Source organism: Pangasianodon hypophthalmus, chromosome 3 (assembly GCF_027358585.1).
Source record: "Pangasianodon hypophthalmus isolate fPanHyp1 chromosome 3, fPanHyp1.pri, whole genome shotgun sequence".
Classification (NCBI taxonomy): domain Eukaryota; kingdom Metazoa; phylum Chordata; class Actinopteri; order Siluriformes; family Pangasiidae; genus Pangasianodon; species Pangasianodon hypophthalmus.
In genome coordinates, this window is record NC_069712.1 from 32,539,318 (window position 1) to 32,560,900 (window position 21,583).

At 39.8% G+C, this 21,583-nt stretch overlaps 1 protein-coding gene across 7 annotated transcripts in view; it reads right to left on the minus strand.

Moving 5' to 3' along the window:
* The window catches only part of esr2b (estrogen receptor 2b), a 59,918-nt gene that overhangs the window by 23,843 nt on the left and 14,492 nt on the right, over nt 1–21,583 (minus strand). For 5 of the 7 annotated variants that reach the window (XM_034302614.2, XM_034302615.2, XM_034302616.2 and 2 more), the window contains exons 3-4: nt 17,235–17,278; nt 15,667–15,741 (exon numbers count right to left, since the gene is read on the minus strand). The gene's annotated coding sequence lies outside the window, so the exon portion shown is untranslated. Of the gene's footprint in view, nt 1–466; nt 558–15,666; nt 15,742–17,234; nt 17,279–21,583 lie in introns of those variants that run through there. The other 2 variants (XM_026939146.3, XM_053232648.1) reach the window with 2 other exon arrangements.

The window sequence follows — 21,583 nt, forward strand, 5'->3', positions numbered from 1 at the left end:
ATTTTAAGGGCAGTGACGTCACTAGGAGCCTTATATACATTAATGTAATTGTCGTCTATCAGTGAATTCGACGTCTTTTAAATGATTTTACAGGTGAATAACAAAATTAGTCTTTTTTTTTTTAGCACAATTAAGTTCATTCATACATGTTATAAGATGTACAAAAAAATGTTTTAGGGGTATTTTTGTTCCAAATATGAGTTAAAAAGTAACTCGTGAGAAAGTTAGCAACGATGCTAAAGTTTTGTTTGTTTGTTTTTTTTTCTTCTCTCGCGCGCGCCTCAGAATCTCAGTCAGGAGGTGACAGTTTAACGGCTGGTGCGCGCGACTGCACAAAAAACCGCTCACAACCCGAATTCATATCACTAACTTTCCGAAATAAGTTGAAAACTAGAATAAAACACGCTTATCTTCGTTAATAAACGCAACGGAGGGCTTTAAAAGCGAATTATTTCTCCAGACTCACCCGGTAAACGGCAACAGCTGCGCGGCGGATTTCACTCTTCTGCTCTGATCAACTGCTGATTTGTGCGCGAGAGCGAGAGAGTGAGTGAGAGAGAGCGCGCGCGCGCGAGCAGAGGAGGGAGGGAGGGGCGGGGCGGAGCGACGTGCACTGCGCAGCGAGAGCGCGCACAGCGGGAGCGCGCTGTACACTTTCATTACACGTTCTTTAACATGTTATCGAGGGCGTATTTAAACTAATTAATGATTTTAATGAATTAATTAGAGGAGGACGGGGTGTTGTTTAAATGCTTTCGTGCACACTCATGAACCTTCTTGCTTTCTAGACTATCTGCAATTCTCAATGCAATGTACGACCAAAAGTTTGTGCACCCCCTGAACATCACGCCCATATGTGGCTCTTCCTCAAACTGTTGCGACAAAATTGGAAGCACACAATTGTATAGAATAGAGTGTCTTTGTATGCTGTAGCGTTACAATTTCCCCTCAGGCCCAAACTCGGGTCCAGCATGACAATGCCCCTGTGCACAAAGCGAGCTCCATGAAGACATGAAGGTTGGAGTGGAAGAACTCGGGTGTCCTGCACAGAGCCCTGACCTCAACCCCACTGAACACCTTTGGGATGAACTGGAACACCGACTGAACCCCAGACCTCCTCGACATCCCAACATCAGCGCCTGATCTCACTAATGCTCTTGTAGCTGAATGAACACAAATCCCCACAGCCACGCTCCAACATCTAGTGCAAAACCTTCCCAGAAGAGTGGAGCTTATTATAACAGCAAACACAGAGGGAATAAATCTGGAATGGGTATTTCAACAAGCACACATGGGTGTTATGGTCAGGTGTCTACAAAAAGTGACACACACACAGAGAGACAGAGAGAGAGACACACAGAGAGAGAGAGAGAGAGAGAGAGAGAAAGAGAGACACACACACACAGAGAGAGAGACACAGAGAGAGAGACACAGAGAGAGAGACACAGAGAGAGAGAGAGTGAGAGAGACAGACAGACAGAGAGAGAGAGAGACACACACACACACACACACACAGAGAGAGAGAGAGAGAGACACAGAGAGAGACACAGAGAGAGACACAGAGAGAGACACACACACACAGAGAGAGAGAGACACACAGAGAGAGAGAGAGAGACACAGAGAGAGAGAGAGAGACACAGAGAGACACAGAGAGAGAGAGACAGAGAGAGAGAGAGAGAGACACACACACAGAGAGAGAGACACAGAGAGAGACACAGACACAGAGAGAGAGAGACAGAGAGACACAGAGAGAGAGACACAGAGAGAGAGAGAGACACAGAGAGAGAGAGAGAGAGAGACAGAGAGACACAGAGAGAGAGACACAGAGAGAGAGAGAGAGAGACACACAGAGAGGGGCTGGTGAGGGAATGACTGTTTATCGCAGCTATAACGTAAGTGAGAACTGGAGGTAACTTGTCTCTCAGATGTTCCACATTATTAAATCTAACTTATAAACCATTAAAATGTGCGAAAAGTCATTAATTAATTAAACTCTGAATCGTTGCAAATCACCGCAGTAGAAGTGGAATAACACACAACAGACCGTGCGGTTATATGAAAATAATGCACTTCGATGGGGAGGGTGGCGGCACTCCGCTGCGTGTCGCGCCGCATCACACCACCCCAGCGTGCATTACTTTCGTATAACCGCGCGGTCTGTTGTGTGTTATTCCTTACTAATAATTCACCAATTTACACACACACACTGCAAAGACATCGAAGCCACAACACACAACGCTGATAGCAAAATCCCAAATGAAATAATAGCTTATTTTTTTTAAAACGAGCTTTTTATTGAAGATAAATTTTTACCTCTAAAATAAGCCCCATCATGCATCAGTTCTAAACATTCAGTATGTGAAAGAATATTGCTATATTTTAAAAAATATGTATATAAAAATGATACTGTCATTACTGTAAATTATGTTTTCCTTACTCACATTATCAGTTATACTTAAAGTCTATTTTTAAAATATTTTAATCATCAAAGGGTTAAAAATGTTGCTAGCTTCTCTCTAGCTGTTTGTTCTTTCACCTTCAATGTTCCAGTCAGATGTTTTTGTTATTAATAAGAGTAGACATGAATGCACCTTGAAATCACATTATTCAATTAAAAAAAAGAGGGTAAAGTGGATTGTTCTGTCAGTGTTTTTTAAATTCCTTAGAAGTGTGGAGGTCATTATCATGCTCTTACAGCGTCCTTGTATAGAACTGTAAAGTACAAGTTAAGCTACACATGTACGTGTGTGAAAATCGCGTATTGCTTAGTACATGTTTAGTAGTATGTAAATTGTCCACGCGATTATAAACCGTACAATGCCTAATGCTGGCTTACAACTGTGCATTTTTCGGCCCGATTTTGGTCTCGTAAAGGAAATTCTTTTCTCGGGAGTCGAGATCGGCAGTCTTAGAACGCATGACACGATGTGCTCACCAGCGGCCGACTTAGTACCACTGCGATGAACGACAGCCAAAGACAAAGAGAAAATTTTGCTGAAATGTATACAAAAGATTTCAGATTTAAAAGCAGAGGGGTTTATTGACTTGTGAATTGTGATGGAAAGAAGCTAGAGGATGCCTTACAGCTATTTAAGGTGTTTAGCTAGCTAATTAGCACGCAAACTCTCTGTTCATCGAGATTATTTACTGTTATGACCACGTGAAACTATTTCATGCTTTCTTTTTATTCAAAGATCTAAGACCCTTGATGCATCGCTGCACACCCAGTATAGCAGAATGTAGCAATTTTCTTTAATCGCAAGTCTAGGATCTTTGCTGGATAATCGGATGCGAAGAACATGTTATCGCACATATCGTCTGTTACATAATTCAAGGATTTATTGGGATCGTGTCGTATAGTGTGAAAACTAATAATCGTAAAAGATCGCTGGAATCCCACAGTATAAAACTTGCACATGTGAACATATGAATAGCACAGTTTTTCCCCCCATCATACTTGTGGTTTTATTATCTAACTTACAGTACAAATCTACTTTCATTTTTGAATTTTAACTATTAAAAGTAGAATTTAGTCGATCAAAGCAGTGCAAAATGTTCTTGTTATAAATGTACATTCTTCGCATTCTTCATTTGTCTTAATTACAGCTTGACAGTGATCGTTCAACCGTGTGCTATGTCATTTTTTATGTATTTATTTTTTTTGTAATTTCCATAGTTTGCCACAGGGAATAGTGATTGTTTTTCCGTTCCTTGTTTGCAAGCACTGTGTCTTTTCCCCAGAAAATGCAGATTTAGTATGAATCTACTATTAATTACGTAGAGCCTACTAGCTTACTAGCGAGTGTGGCATACAAACTGAGAGGTTTTAAGCAGTTTATCAACCAAAAAAAAAAAAAAAAAGAGTTATAACTCTGACAACAGGAACATACTTAATCAAAACGTCATATCCAATCGATATAGATTCAAGATTCAAAGTGTTTATTGTCATTGTCATCTATATCGATTGGATATGACGTTTTGATTAAGTATGTTGGTGTTGTCAGAGTTATTCCTCTTTTTTTTTGGTTGATAAACTGCTTAAAACCTCTCAGAAAACCTACGAGGTACAGCTGGGGAAGGTTTTCCATAAACCACTGTGCAACTCAAAAACCCCAGGCTGTACGGTTTAGGACACATCCACAGACGACTGACGACGCTGCCGTGTGTTTATGTGACAGAGCTAAAGATGTGCAGATCACAGAGATCCGTCATCAGCTCACACATTTAGGGCTGTGTGTTTCTTTTCCATGTGACTGAAGCACCAACAGGTGGCAGTGTAGAGAGTAACTCAATCCACTACTTTAATTACAACATTTTTGCACTTCAGGTGTATAAAAGTAGATAATTTATATATATATATATATATATATACATATATATATATATATATATATATATATATATATATAAAATATTAGTAGTAATGTTTTTTATTTAAAATATTAAATAAGTAAAATATATAAACTACAATAAAATAAGTAAAAAATTTCATTAATTTGTTTATTTGTTTATTATATGCATTTAATATATGCATTTATTTATGTTATTTATTGGACATTTTGCATTTAAAATGTAAAAAAAAATCTTAAACTATAGAATTTATATATAATAATTTTATCTATAATAAAATAAGTGAATGGATGTAGTAAAAAATTGATTTATTAAATAAAAATAAAAATATATAACAATAAATAGAAGTATTTATTTATTATATACATTTCATATGTATTTATTCATTATTTATTTTACATTTATTTGACTATATTTTAGAAATATACAAAAAAAAAATTAGCAGATGCAGTAATCTTTTTAAACAGTTAATTTGTTTAATAAAGTAAAAATATAAAAAATACAATACAGTAGGCTTAAAAATATGCCCTGATTTTTTTTACATGTATTTATTTACTTTTTTTTTTTTTTTTACATTAATTTGCACTCATTAATTATTATTATTATTTTTATTATACATTTCGATTATATTTTTAAAAAGTAATAATTTAATGCATAATTTATTTTATTTAAGCACGCAAATGAAATATATTCATATTGAAAATTTAAAAACGCAACCTTAGATGTACATTAAGTGTTAAAGTCTCAGTAATTCACTAATTGAGCTATTTAATTACTAATTAATCGAGTCTGAATTAATCAAGTTTGCATTTTATTATGTAGAGATACAAAAAGATATTTAGCGAAGCAAGTGGCCTATTTTGTTTAATAAAATATTTAGAATGACAGGGAGCCATCTTAATCGTAGCACGGTAAACAATATCCTCCAGTTGGGAAGCGTTAATCTAATTGACCTGCTGGTCAGCCAGAACTGTATGAAATTAGACGTGGCAGTGTGCACTCTCAGCGCAAACGGACGCAGCACAGCGTAATTTTGCGGCCGTGTCTAAACCTCCCTGCTGGAGCAGTCAAATTGAAAGGGCTTTAAGTGCGCACTTTCAGAGCTAAGTGTGCACTAATCTCTCCCCTGATGAGAGTCCGTCTTCCTTGGCGGTCAAAATAGGATACCTAGCTGTTCGCTGCTACGTTGACGAGGCCTAAAAGCACTCTGACTCAACCGAACTTCGTTCCCGGTGAACTCCACTAAAAGCCGGGACAAGGACGCACTTTAATCACCGGCCCTCAGGAACACGTGCCTCATAGCAGATTTGACATTTAAATGTTTGTGCTAAACAAGCTGTTGAAAACCTTTGCATGGCTTTTTGTTTTTTTTTGTTTTTCTCCCCAAAAACAGCAAAGCTCCTCACACCAGTGTGTGTGTGTGTGTGTGTGTGTGTGTGTGTGTGTGTGTGTGAGAGACAGGTCAAGACAGAGTAAGCTGTTTCGAGTGAAGAACGAGCCTCGGATTTTCTTTTTCTTTTTTTTAACATTAAGAAGAAGATGTTTTCAGATGTGGGCCTATAAGTGAGAACAAACAAGAACAGCATGTGCTGAAAGGACAAAATGGCACTGAAGCAGGTCGAATATATTTTTTTTTTTTTGAGGCTTCCAATTTTAGAGTCTAAACATCATGATTTGTGTCAGTTGGCTTTTACAGCTTGGAGTCAATTTATATAAATCTGTCTGCAACAGGACCATATATAATCGGCTCAGTGGTAGTTCTAGAGTAGAGGGGGGCCAATACTTTCTGCATCGCAAACGATGGGCTAAGTGTATACACAACGTGGGTATTCCAAACAACCCGTACTGCATGTAAGAACTACAACACCCTGTGACATGCTGTTATAGGAAAACAATCAACTGTTACCACCTTGAAGCTAATTATTTCACATCAAACTTTTTATCCGTTTATAGTTACAGTTTATCAGTGTTGTGGAACGTCAGCAAAACAAGTTACATTATAGCTGCTATAAACAGTCATTCGCTCGCCGGCCTCTTCCCCCCTCTCTCTCTTGACATTTATAAAACAAACAAACAAAAAAAAAAATAGCTTGTCATGTTACTGAGAAAACACATAAAAAGCGGAAACTCGTCTGTCCTGAAGACGTCAGGAAAAGTACCGACACTGGAGACTCCTTCAATAAACGTTAAACATCTCCAGATCAACGCTCACACACACGTTTCTCTTCGTTAAATAAGACATTTTTAAATGAGTATATGATTAGCCTTAGATCACGCGGAGTCTGAATGAGCTGTTTGAGCTGAAACGATTAAGTATTACAGCGAGGGCGTTAAAATCAACCCGTGATCTGAATTTCAGACGGCAACTCTGTTACAGAAAATAAAACAACAACCAATCAAAACCCAGAGCACGACAGTGCAGTCTGGTGTAACTGTACTTCACCCTACAGGACTACCTAATCAACTTAATATTAACTCTGCTTGTGTTGGAGCGGATTTATGGCATAAAACTGCGCCAGCCTGCCACACTGTATCCAAAGGGCAAGTTTGGCAGCGAGGTAGACTTTGACCAGGACTGGGTGTTCTACTTTTTGGTCACTCTTTTACTCTCTGTCTCTAAATTTTTCTCAAAGAAAAGCAAAAGAAGCAGCAAAACGTTGAGGGTTTCAGTTAACTTGGAGTTGTGTTGAGTATTTTAAGCACCAAGACGACGTGATCTGTACTAAAGCGTATGTCAAAGTAGTACCGTTTCATGTGTGACGTACTATATAGTGTGCGGTTTAATCTGAGGAACTGAATTACATACTTTATCTGTTTCCATCAGCCTGCTTTTTATCCTTACTATAACCTTTACACCTCAAACAAGCACAATGTTTTTCCCCCATTTATTTTGTATTATAAATCTTGACAGTCGCTTTGGTTCAGTAGCAGAGCTGTGTGAGTGATTGTGTGTGTGTGTGTGTGTGTGTGTGTGTGTGTGTCATAACACGGATTAAAAAGTGAAGCCAAAATGTCCGAGGCCCTCTAGTGGCTGACTACAGTATAACTTTAACCCACGTTAGTTAATAGAAAAGCAGACAAACATATATTTTAAAGTTACTCCACAAATCTCCACAAATTATTTTCAGTTATAGTGTTCTTGCGTGTTTACAAGTTCTGTTGACCCTGATATCTCCCCGGATATCTTTCCTTACGATAAACATATTTTACAGGCGTTATTCGATCCTGGCTGATGAGGCGATTGACATGACATGTTTTGGACAGTTGAGCCTCATGAACATGTGCGTATTTTCCAACACACATGAGCTCTGGAGCAAAGCCATGACTTGTTCTTCTGTAAACTGTTCTTTGCAGTTTTTCCTGGTATGTTACTCATTTTGATGTCTAAGCTAGCTCAGCGCTTTAGTGGTATTTCAACTAGCAAACCAACGTGAGTAAAAGTGATGGCATAAACCAAGGCAGCCAACGTTGGCTAAATTCCATAATAATTTACGATTGACTGTATGACCTTAGCTAACATTCAAAACATCTTGGTAAGTTTAGCCATTCGCTGCTTTTTTAACGAACTCCACAGACAGAACGAGCGGAGAATAAAAGCATGCTTCTCCATTCTCCATATCTTACCGCAGGTTTCAGATGAAAATCATGGAGAGCGGCGACTTTTTCCGCAAAAAAAACATAGTTTGTGTTGAGTGTAAATGCTGACTGCTGGTATCAGGGTATTTTCAGTTGGTAGGTTACATTAGCTACCTATACTTATTACTTTAATTAACATGATGGATATCTAACGTCAGCTCGCTAGCAAATGGTAGCTCAGTCAGTCATGACTCGAAGCTCTAAAATATTTGCCTGACAACCATAAAATCTATAAAATTATACGACTGCAATTTAGCATTTAACAGATTAGTTAATGACGCTGAACTAACCACTCTGGTATAGCGCTTGACACGCAATCTCTCAATTTTTACCTACAGCGCAAACTCAATCAAGATGGCGACTTTCAATTCGACCAAATTCAGGCTTCAAAACCAGTGTGTTCTGTGTCGTTTTATGTAGCACCTTGGTCCTGGAGGAACGTTGTTTCGTTTCGCTGTGTACTAACTTGACTTGCCTTGAATGGCGCCATGTTGTCCACTTATACATGCAGTCATTGGTTCAGAACCAATATTACATATATTGGTTCTGAAAAAGACTAGCGGCAGAACAAAAAAACCCGTCATGAACCCTAAATGCTCAACAAAGCGAGCTCCACAGACAGACTTGCAGCTTTCTCTGACTGCGAGACCTTTTTGCTCTCTTTTTCTTTGAGAAATTCTTGGAAGAGAAGAGAAGAAATGTTGTTTCCATCACGTAGAAGAATGAACGGTGGAAGAAAAAAAAAAAAAAAAAAAAAAAAAAGAAGCCTGATTTACAGCATGCTTTCATTCTAACAGGCCTCCAAAGCCATCAGAACATTGGAAAGCACTTCCTGGAAAGTATGTCAGGGAAAGAAAAACTCCAGAAAACCGAAGCATCAGCGTGAGCAGGCCGCATGCCTCTACAGTCACGTGTCAAAGAGTTTGAAGGAGAGCTCACTTCCATGCTGATCTCTGTTCCTTTCAGCAGTGGGTGATTAGTTTTCTATAACACGATATCGTTTCTATAGCAACAGCTCATTCACACGAAGTTGTACAAAGGACGCTCCACTTAAACAGATTTAAAAACGTGCAATTGTTGATATTTTGTTAGGAGATGCTTATTTAACATTCACAGAAGGAGTCTCCACTGTCAGCGCTTTGTAACAGAGGTAAAGCTGTAACTTTTATTTTTCCAAAATCTTCAGGAGAGGGGAATTTATGCTTTTTTTTTTGGTCTTATTAACTTCAAGAGAGAGAGAATAGATTGGCTGGTGAGGGAAAGATTGTTTACAGCTGCTATAACGTGAATGACACCAGGACGCCCTTGTTTGTGGACATTAAATGTAAATAGAAACTGATAAAAAAAATAAATTATTGGGAAACCGCTGTGGTATAAGAACAAATCACATTAGCAAATTCTGTTGTTGAAAAATAATCAACTCCTAGGTGAGAATTAGCATCATGCCACCACTGATTATTTTCCTATAACAGCACAGCACAGAGTTTTATTCACTCACTTATATTAGCATTGTTTTATTTTCCTAACACAAGCATAGAACAGATATTAAACAGATATTAAAGTCTATGGAGTAGACTATGTTAAGAAATGTCAATAATGCAGCATTTATTGATGCTCATCTGCTAATAAGTCAACAAAAAATAACACAGTAAAAATAAAAAGTTGCCAATTTCTTTTTGGTTGGTTTGAGCCACTTGGAGCTGTTTTTAATGAAGTCATTTAGTAAAATAACTTTTGAGTTCATTGAGACGAGACATACACGTGTTCCTCTTTAAACACAGTCTGAGTAGAAATACCTACAATAAATAAATATCATGTAATAGCTTACTGATCATAAAGTGTAGTAGGTGGCATCAATAAATATCTCACATTAGAAAGTGCAAAAAATTTAATAGCCTCATCCTCAGTCAACGTGCTGTATTGTAACGTCTTATATTACTACTTCCTGTTTAGTTTGTAGCCTCAGAGCTTTCAGACGTTCATCTCTGCTCTCAGAAGCACCTGTGATGGAGCGTGAGTCGGCTCTGAGGACCACTGACGAACCCTGAATCTTTAAAAATGGGAAAGAATGAAAGAAACAAAAAATGGTCTCCCTCTTTCTGTCTCCCTCTCCCTCTCTCTCCATCCTCTCTGCCTCCCTTTCTCTGTCCATCTTTCTGCCTGCCCTTCTCATTCTCTCCCTGTCTACCACTCACCTCACCCACTCACCTCATTCATCACACCCACTCACCTACCAACCTCTATCACCTTACCTCACTCACTCCATTCACCTCACTCACTCCATTCACTCACTCACCCCATTCACTCACTCACCTCACTCACTCACCCCATTCACTCACCCCATTCACTCACTCACCTCACTCACTCACCTCACTCCATTCACTCATTCAGCTCACCTCACCCACCTTACCTCACTCACTCCATTCACTCATTCAGCTCACCTCACCCACCTTACCTCACTCACTCCATTCACTCATTCAGCTCACCTCACCCACCTTACCTCACTCACTCCATTCACTCACTCCATTCACTCATTCAGTTCACCTCACCCACCTTACCTCACTCACTCCATTCACTCACTCCATTCACTCATTCAGTTCACCTCACCCACCTTACCTCACTCACTCCATTCACTCACTCCATTCACTCATTCAGTTCACCTCACCCACCTTACCTCACTCACTCCATTCACTCATTCAGCTCACCTCACCCACCTTACCTCACTCACTCCATTCACTCACTCCATTCACTCATTCAGCTCACCTCACCCACCTTACCTCACTCACTCCATTCACTCACTCCATTCACTCATTCAGCTCACCTCACCCACCTTACCTCACTCACTCCATTCACTCACTCACCTCACTCCATTCATCTCACTCACCTCACCTACCCACTTCACTCACTCCATTCACCTCAGTCACCTCACCTCATTCACTCACCTCACCTACCAACCTCACTCACCCCACTCAATCACCTCACTCACCCCACTCAATCACCTCACTCACCCCACTCAATCACCTCATTCACCCCACTCAATCACCTCACCTCACTCACTCACCTCACTCCATTCACTTCACCTACCCATCTTACCTCAATCACCCCACTCACCTCACCTACTCACCTCACTCACTCTTTCCCCTCTTTGATTCCAGGCTCTCTCCGATACAGATTCCAGCCAACTTATTTGAATGGAGTTCCCAAAATCCTTTGCAACATGAAAGATGTGAGGAGGAAATAAACAGCCTACAGAATCAAAACTGGGCTTCTCTCTCTCTCTCTCTCTCTCTCTCTCTCTCTCTCTCTCTCTCCCCATCTTACTCATTCTGTTTCTCTATTCTTCCTTTCATCTTTTCCTCTCCCTCTGTCCCTCTCTCATCACTCTTTTTCTCTTTCTATAAATCTTTTTATTGATTTCTCTCTCTCTCCAGCACCGTCCATCTCTCTATCTCTGTCCCCTTCTCTCGCTCTAAATTTTTTATCTTCTCTCGCTCTATATTTTTACTTTAATGTCATATAATAAAATCTACCATGGTATTATTAAATTTTTAGATTCCAGCTACATAATAAAACTACGTTCACATTAATCGTTTTAAAACGCTGGCATTTTCAAACATTTTCAAAAAAAATTCCTCGTCCACACTGAAATGTCTGAAACTGCTCACATGCCCACACTGCACATGCGTAAAAACGTAAGAAGCTTTGGCCTGCACCGTTTCCGCCTGGTGTTTATTTACCTTCTGTCTCTTTGAATTGATGCAGCAATGTCGAGGAAAAGCACCATGAGTTGTTGCTGAGGGGAAACCCAAGACAATAATGTTGTTTGTTTTGAACTGAATGGGTCACATGACTGTCACGTGACTAAAAATACGTAAGGGCTTTTTTTTTTTTTTTTTTTTTTTTTGATATCTCGGTTTTCTCTGTCCACATTAGAATGCGTAAACGGCATTTTCAGATTTATTCACTTGGGAAAACGTTTTCGAAAAGCTTCGTTTTTGCTGGACAAAAACATCACAGCTTTGTATTTTATATTTTCTGCTAGCTTCCATATGCCATACCTTCTAGATTTTGGATACCTGACATCAGGTATTTTTCTGAGAAAATGCCAGAAATATTGGAAAGAAAGAATTTACGACACTAATCTGTCTCACTTCAGCACACACCCACAGCATGTTCACTTGCATAACACAAGGATCAAGAAAAGAGAGATTGGGGGGGAAAAAAAAAAAATGAAGAATTTGCTCTTTTGGACTGAATGTTCAGGATAATTACTGCAGCATTAGCAATTTAATTTCTCTTCCTCTCCGGTTCAGTAATGATCAATGCTGTGACGTAAGTAACGTCCATTACAGACGGTAATAGCCCGAAGCAGTCCTGCTTTTTCTTTCAGACAGGAAAATATTTTGCTTGTGCATTGAAGATTGAAGTATTAATCAAGGCTGAAGCAAATGGCCATGAACCAAATATCTTCTGGCTAAAGTGAAGACAAGACAATAGCGTACCTTTAATTCACAACTGTGTAAACATGTCTGATTCAAATGCTGGTCTGAACCTCGACATGAATAACTGGCATCGTTGGTTCAAAGAGGGTGGAGCTTAAGCTTAATCTGATCATCCAATCACAGACGTTATCTAGCATTACACATAGCATTAACATCACTGTGCTACCATTATCCAGCTATCAGTAATGTTACCTGTTCTCATTAGCAATCTTACATAACATGGCTAGCAACCTAGCTAACATCAGGTGAACCACTGCACTACTCATCGCGTTTGCTAGCAGCTACACGGTCTCCGAGACGTCACTTGATCAAACAAACTTACGCTTGTAATTTTGCTCGCTAGTAATTTACCAACACATCTGAAGGAATTTTTTTAGTATTCATGACGTTTTCTTTCCACTGTCAGTTGCCTAGGAACGGGGGAAAACGGTGTCCTGACCACTTTAGCCACTCGAATGGTGTTCAATGTGCCATGATGTGCCATCTAAACGCACTATTTAAGCACTTTAATTCACTTGGCGTGCTCTTTCATCCAAAGTAATGGAGTAAGTGAGGTGGAATCCAATCTAACCATAAGTTGTTAAAAAAAAAAATTATATATATATATATATATATATATATATATAAGTTAAGATGAGAAAAGAAAATAGTCAGAGAGACACGACAGACACTACAGTTTTTCTAAGTGCTAATGTTACACACAGAAGGCACAAGACAATCAGTTAAACTGTAAACAATATGTGTTTAGCACATCAGCTTTTAGTTTCTCCTCCAAAGACATTCTGGGGTTAAAAAGAGGATGACTTACAATCTGGGTAAACACCTGACATGACTGTCACTGATTGGCTGCGTGAATCTACAGTCTGGGCTAGAAAGAAACCAGCCGCAGACTTCTTCGCTTCTTCCTACTGTTCTGTGTGGTTTTATTACGAATGTTTATGGACACTTGTTGAAAATAATCTGACGTGAATGCAAAAAATTAAATGTTTTTATCTTTTAACAACATCTGGCCTCATTTGTCGAGCTGGATACGAACAGATTTGTTCGTAAATCGTTCATAGGAGTCCTTACACAAGAAATTTGCCATTTATGAAAATCAAATCAACATTCACATCCTACCCGTGCTCCTGAGTGTGTAATTTCACGCATAAGAAAACGAACTCATGTACAACTCGAGAGATCGGCTTCCAATCATATAAATCGTGATGAGATACTGCACCTTTACATACGCTGTAGAGGAGACACGCCCTCCTGCTTTTCTAACACGGCACAAAAGAGGGCACGAGGGATTACTGGCCAAGATTTTAAAAAAATAAATTAAATATAGCAGTTTGTGTGTGTGATGTGCTTGGTGTCCACGATCACCTGAATGCATCTAATTCACCTTCTCCGTAATTTGGCTCTATTGGAAAAGACGTGAGTCTAAATAACTCTAACTTCTACCTCTGAGAAAGACTAGCTGTGAGCTTTGCCTTTTATGAAGTTTTCTGGGCATCACCAAGTGCAAAACAGCTGTGTTGTGCACACACCTGGTAATTTACAGGTTAACAGCGTTCATCAACATATACGTAAGAGAATACGAAGAAAATCAGCGTTTCCCGAAATCCTGCACAGATTCTTTTGTTTCTTTTTGCTTACGAAAACCTTTACACACAACTTTACTAAAAGACTGATAAAGGAGGCTTATCATTAGCATTATTACTGAAGAACAACAACAAAGTAACATTAAGCATTGATTAGCTAGACACACAAACACAAACACAAAGAGGAAGCGCCATCTCTTGAGTCGAGTCTTGAATCAGAAAATGCTTCTTATAGAGGAACATTCTGGTAGTTATCTTTTTTGCCAAATTACTCAGTGATTTTCTGCAAAGTTCTCGCTGTTTACGCCTGTGCTCAAATTGCAGTGTTCACACTCACTTGGATGTATTTTGTGTTAAATCAATGAGGGAAAAAAAAAAAACCAAACAGCTTCACTCAGAAAGAGTGGTGTTTTGTTTTTCCAAACATGCAGAAAGCCTGTGAATGTGCTGAATTCAGGATTGAAAAAAAAATCTTGTTAGTAAGTGAAAAAGCTGTTGTGAACTAGACAGGTGAAGTTTGTCTCGATAAACTCTGATGTCGGCTTTACAAAGCCAGTCTGAACTTTTGAAACTGTTTCATAAGCTTGAAGATAGTTTGAAGTTGAAAGACAGAAAGAAAGAAAGAAAGAAAGGGTGACAGACAGACAGAAAGAGACACAAGTAGACAGTCAGACTGATAGAAAGAAATGGAGAGAGAGAGAGTGTGTGTGTGTGTGTGTTTGTGTCTGTGCTACCGGTAGATTGATAGAGAGATGAATGGAGAGAGTCTGTGGTATTCACAAAGCGATATTTTGAACATTCCAAGCCAGTCTCTGACCATTCCATCAATGTAAGTGTATGGGAGTTTTTGGGACATTTGATCATCCGCTATGGGAAAACCATAAGTCTGATCAGTTAAAAAAAAAACAAAAAAACATAGAGCTTGATAAGTCAGAACAGTCTGAAAGGTTGTGTGAGTTTAGAGAATGTAGCTTGAAAGGTTTAGGAGTTATAACAGTACAAAATTTTGGGAATTTTGGCCACCTTGAGCTTCCGTAATGGGAAAACCGTAATTCTGATCAGTTAGAAAAGATATAGGGACTCAAGTCAGAACAGGCTGAAGGTCTGTGCCGAGTTTGGTGGATGCAGCTTGAAAGCTCTATGAGGAGAACCGTGTAGAGATTTTGGGTCTCTGAAGAATAATAATAACTAGAATTTACTAGAAAACTAGAAAATGTGAGTGGTGCTCGCCCCGTGCAAAACTAGTCACTGACATGCAGCTGCACATGCCGGTCAGTAGGGGGAGCTACGCGTGTGTACACATGATTCCACTTATTTTGGGGGTTAACGTGCATGTAACATCACTAAAATACCCATAACGCAAATCCGCACATTGAGTCAAAGGTATTGTCAACCTCCATAATGCGATTCTCCTCACTGAGCCGATCGTTATGATGTATGACATGGCTGCAGTAGTTTGGTGATTACAATCAGTTTATGGTGTGTTGGGTTCTGCTACTGATTCCTCAATGAGTGTGTATTCGGGGAAATTCGGGAAAATCGGGAATCTCCCATGACACATACTTGGGATTAGCGAGAAAAGAAATCGTACTCACCTCCCGAGATTTCCGAGCGATTTGAGGTATGATCCGTGTCAAACGGTGCGGGACTAGTTAGGTGCCGACGATTTCCTATGGATAGGAAATATAAAATCAAATCAAAACACTGTCTCTGTTTGCCTGTTTCCTCCTCTAGACTCATTTTACATTAGTGTGTATTGTGAATCCCGATGGGAAATTCCAAGCGACATGGACGTGGGATCAATTCCCAAATGGGATTTCCTAACTGTCTGGACCAAGCCGAGCACTTGGACACGCCATTCATGTCTGTGTCACTTACAATGTAGGAGTTTTGGGGGGGTGTCCAAAATTTCCCACTACTGTCTACAGGGCCGGAATAACGCCATTTTCCAGACAGAAATGTTTGGTTCATTTTTTTCACCTAGGAAAAATTAGCCGAAATCATTTACAACGCATACTGTATATACACGTCATATTTTAACAGTTTAATTTTCAGTTATAAATAAATCACGGTTTATATGTGAATGATTTAAAATGCTCAGTGTGAGGATTCTCCCGTATTATCCATCACGCTGAGACGGAGACCACCACGGCACTCCAGTGGAACATTCCTGAATTAAAAAAAAAAGTCTTTTGGTTAAGTAAACATAATGTGCTGGTTTTTGCAAACTGTTTTTAATTTTCACTTTCTTTTCATGAACCTCTTTTCTGTTTCCAGTTTCTCCATCTTAACAAATCTCCACGTGTGCTCGTTCTTTGCAGTGATTCTGTTTTTTCCGTTTCCACAGTGTGTGCCCCCAGATACAAAGACCTCTCTGCCATGGCAACATGGACGTTGTTTACCCGGAAACAAGGACCTTGCTACCATGGCAACATGCATGTTGTTTACCTGGACTGTGGAGGTCACATGAGCAACAGTGAGCCCATCTTGAAACTCAGCCTGATCTGTGAGTGTGACAGAAGGAGTGTGTTCGGAGTGTGTATAAAATGTGTGTATGGAGTTTGTACAGAGTGTTTAACGTGTGTGTATGGAGTGTGTGTATGGAGTGTGTGTACAGAGCGTTTAAGGCGTGTGTATGGAGTGTGTGTATGGAGTGTGTACAGAGCGTTTAAGGCGTGTGTATGGAGTGTGTGTATGGAGTGTGTACAGAGCGTTTAAGGCGTGTGTATGGAGTGTGTGTATGGAGTGTGTACAGAGTGTTTAAGGTGTGTGTATGGAGTGTGTGTATGGAGTGTGTACAGAGTGTTTAAGGTGTGTGTATGGAGTGTGTGTATGGAGTTTGTACAGAGCGTTTAAGGTGTGTGTATGGAGTGTGTACAGAGTGTTTAAGGTGTGTGTATGGAGTGTGTGTATGGAGTGTGTACAGAGCGTTTAAGGTGTGTGTATGGAGTGTGTGTATGGAGTTTGTACAGAGTGTTTAAGGTGTGTGTATGGAGTGTGTGTATGGAGTGTGTACAGAGCGTTTAAGGTGTGTGTATGGAGTGTGTGTATGGAGTGTGTACAGAGTGTTTAAGGTGTGTGTATGGAGTGTGTGTATGGAGTGTGTACAGAGTGTTTAAGGTGTGTGTATGGAGTGTGTGTATGGAGTTTGTACTGTACTTACCAACATTTCTGCTTTCCGTAGAGATTTTTGTGCTTTTCATCATCCTGAAAAAACAAAGAAGAAAACAATTAGAAGACGGCAAAATTAACTTCACACAAATCCCAAGTACACACACACACACACACACTGTGTATACATCATTTTTTCCTGAAAAAAACTGTAAAAGTGTAAAAGAAATACACTCAATGATCATGGAATAAAAAAGTAAATCAGACCACATTCAATTAAATAATATGGATGTTAAAAAATAAATAAATAAATAAATCTAATTCATGTTTAATCATCAAGAAAAGAATTCAGGTTAAAAAAAAAAGTTAAATAAAGAAACTTTATTTTCTCCCCATAATGTATAGTGCACATTTTATATATTAGACATTTTGTAAAATCACACACCGACGTACCGTCACACTTCTACTTCCAGTTTTGTGCAGTGGTAATGCCAAATAAACTCAGATTTAAAAAATAAATAAATAACGCAACATTTTTATTGCTTTTATTCAATTTTATTGATTTGTATTTGTGTGTGTGTGTGTGTGTGTGTGTGTGTGTCTGTGTGTGTGTTATTGGGGCTCTGATGAGCCGCAGTGATGTCAGAGAGCGAGAGAGAGGAGGCGAGAGTGGAAGAGTTTCCTCATCAGCTTCATTTATAATGTTTACTGCCCCGAGAACACTGTGTAACAGGGAGGATTGTGTGTGTGTGTGTGTGTGTGTGTGTGTGTGTGTGTGTGTGTGTGTGTGTGTATGTGAGAGAGAGAGAACATGATTTAAAAAGGGAGGATATCATGCGCATCTCTATCTCTCACCACTTCTTCTTCTCTTTCCTTCCTTCATCTGCTTTAACGCTCATGACATGGTTCACGCCTAAAATTGAGGAAATGATCATTTCCCTCCGTTTAATTGTCTGAGGAGGATAAAAAGTCGTAAGCACTTTTACATTCCACCGTCCGAGTTCATCACATACTGAGTCCACATCTACACATGGGGATGGAGGGAGAAGGCACGCTCGGATATTCAGTTCTGACAAATAACAGTGAAGAACATACAAGAGAGAGAGAGAGAGAGAGAGAGAGCGTGCATGTGTGTGTTAGAGAGAGAGAGAGAAAGGTTGTGAGAGAGACAGAATGTGTGTGCATAAGAGAGAGAGAGAGAGAGACAGAGTGTAAGACAGACAGCAAAAGCAAGAGAGAAAGTGTAAAAAAGAGAGAGAGAGAGCAAGAGAGAAAGTGTAAGAGAGAGTGAGAGGGGGAGAGAGAGCAAGAGAGTGTAAGAGAAAGAAAGGGAAAGTGTAAAAGAGAGAAAACAAGAGCAAGAGAGAGAGAAAGACAGAGAGACAGACAGAGTGTGCATGTGAGAGGGAGAGTGTACGAGTGAGAGGGAGAGTGTACGAGTGTGTGTGTGTATAATAGAGAGAGAGAGACAGAGTGTAAGACAGAGCAAAAGCAAGAGAGAAAGTGTAAAAGAGAGAGAGAGAGAGCAAGAGAGAAAGGGTAAGAGAGAGAGAGAGCAAGAGAGAAAGGGTAAGAGAGAAAGGGAAAGTGTAAAAGAGCAAAAGCAAGAGCAAGAGAGAGTGCAAGACAGAGAGAAAGACAGAGAGACAGAGAGTGTGTGTGGGGGGGGGGAGAGAGAGAGAGAATGTGAGAGACAGAGTGTGTAAGAGAGAGTGTGTGTATAGTAGAGAGAGAGAAAGACAGAGTGTGTAAGAGAGCAACAGCAAGAGAGAAAGTGCAGGACAGCAAAAGCAAGCGCAAGACAGAGTAGGAGAGAGAGTGAGACAGGAAGAGAAGGAGAGAGCAAGAAAGTGTAAGAGAGAGAAAGGGTAAGTCTAAGAGAGAGCAAAAGCAAGAACAAGAGTGCAAGAGAGAGAGAGAGAGAGAGAGAGAGAATAATAGAGTGAGAGATCAGGTTTGACACTCTAATGGGTTTCTCCTCCTCATGTCTCTCTTCGTCTCTCCATCATGGCGACAATACACGATGAGAAAAAAGGTTAATACAAGCCAGCAAATTCTCCCATCTATCCAGCTCTCTTTTGTTGTTTTCTCTCTCTCCCTCTCTCTTTCTTCCTCTTTATCTCCTTTTTTCTGTCCTCCTTGTACAAGCTTTTTGCAGGCCAGATTTTGTAATCATAAATCACACAAAAACACAAAAGCCTGGGAAAGAGAATGAACCTCAACATCTTTCACGTTTGCAATTTTTACTTCCTTCTTCTTTTTAGAAATTTAATTTGTGCACCTGATGGTTTGTTGTCTACATACAAGTTTCAATTTCCCGTATTTATTATTATTTTTTTTTATTATTTAAAACAGTTTACTAATGTCCTGATTTTGCAGAGTGACACTAGGTCCGTAGGGGCGGAGCTAAAGTTCAATCTGGTGACATCACAGTTAGGGATCTTGTGTATACGAGATAGAAGTTGCTCGTTGCAGTCGCTAGCAAAATGAACTAATGGCTTTAATTACATTATAAGTTCATTACTGACTTCTTTCACCAAGTTAACTCGTGTCCCTGGTTTAAACCGTGCACAATTCATCCGGAATAATCACTTAAAACACTTAAACTTTATAGCTTAGCTTCCACCGAAGTCTTGGGTTTCAGTACTAACAGTACACTTAGCCAGATAGTCATAGGAAGATCAGAGAGAGATGGAGATAATGCCGCATTTACGTCACAGAAGAGAAAACTTTAACGTTTAAAGTGTTTATGCACTGCCATGTTGGTGCTTTTTATCTAGCTACACCATTACCTAGCATCAGCATATGGCTGTTCTTATACTAAACATTAGGACGACATCTTCCTAATCTATAACGGAGCTGATGAGGCTGCTGAAATTTATCAGCTATAAATCAGAAATGTAAACAAAAGCTCTCATTGTTCGGTCATTTTAACGCTTGTGTTTTTTTCCAGAACAACGTTCGGGACGATTGGTGAAGTGTGAACGCTGTTTTCAAGCCCGAGAGAGTTCCAGAGATCTGAGGATTGCTTCAACCGAACACCACATCAGGTGTGGAAGCCGTCCGCTCCCGGCGCTATGCGCCGAGTAATGTGATTGGTTCAAATTGTCACTTTATTTCCATTCCATAAACCATTCTTGAACAATTTTTGCAGTGTGGCAGGGTGCATGATCCTGCTGAAGGAGGCCACTGCCATTAGGGAATATCGTCGCCATGAAGGCGTGTACTTGCCTGCAACAATGTTTAGGTAGGTGGGATGTGTCAAAGTAACATCCACATGAATGCCAGGAAACGTGATTCATCGGACCAGGCCACCTTCTTCCATTGCTCCATGGTGCAGTTCTGATGCTCATGTGCCCGTTGTAGGAGCTTTCCGCGCTGGACAGGGGTCAGCATGGGCACTCTGACCAGTCTGCGGCTACGCAGCCCGATACACAGCAAGCTGCGATGCACTGTGTGTTCTGACACCTTTCTATCATAGCTAGCATTAACTTTTTCAGCAGTTTGTGCTACAGTAGATATTCTGTTGGATCGGACCAGACGAACTAGCCTTCGCTACCCACGTGCATCAGTGAGTCTTGGACATCCGTGACCCTGTCGCTGGTTCGCCGGTTGTACTTCCTTGGACCACTTTTGGTAGGTACTAACCACTGCATACCGTGAACACACCAAAATACCTGCCGTTTTGGAGATGCTCTGACCCAGTCGTCTAGCCATCACAATTTGGCCCTTGTCAAAGTCACTCAGATCAATGTCACGCTTGCCCATTTTTCCTGCTTCCAACACATCAACTTCAAGAACTGACTGTTCACTTGCTGCCGAATATATCCCACCCACTGACAGGTGCCACTGCAAAGAGCAAATCAATGTTATTCACTTCACCTGTCAGTGGTATTAACATGTTTTTCATGATGGAAGTTAGTAGTAAGATTTCTTCTTTTTTGTTGAATTTTTTATTAGTCTAGCTTTTTATACAATTGCCCGAAACTAAAGCCCTATATAATATACCACATATCTATTAGGAACATCGACTGTTTAGGTATCTTGGGTACTAAAAAGCAGACGTAGGCCTCTTTAGTGTTAAAGAACTCTTGAAGAAACTGTATTTTTTCCTCGGAGTGTATGATTTGGATAACTGTCCTGGTGCTTGGTGCAGTCTTGAAGACACAGGTTCGACATAAAGTTCCCACAGACAGACAACCGAAGAACACTTAAAGGTACTAAATGTTTAAGAGCATGTACACACACTAACACACACTCTGCTCGAAAACTGTTTCAGTGTTGATGCAGTACTAAATCTTCATCACACAGAGCATCAGCACCACCTGTTGGTGATTTAAAACTGTGTGTAATGTTCACAGCATCAGTAAAGTCAAAAGCTTTTAATTCACCAGACACACA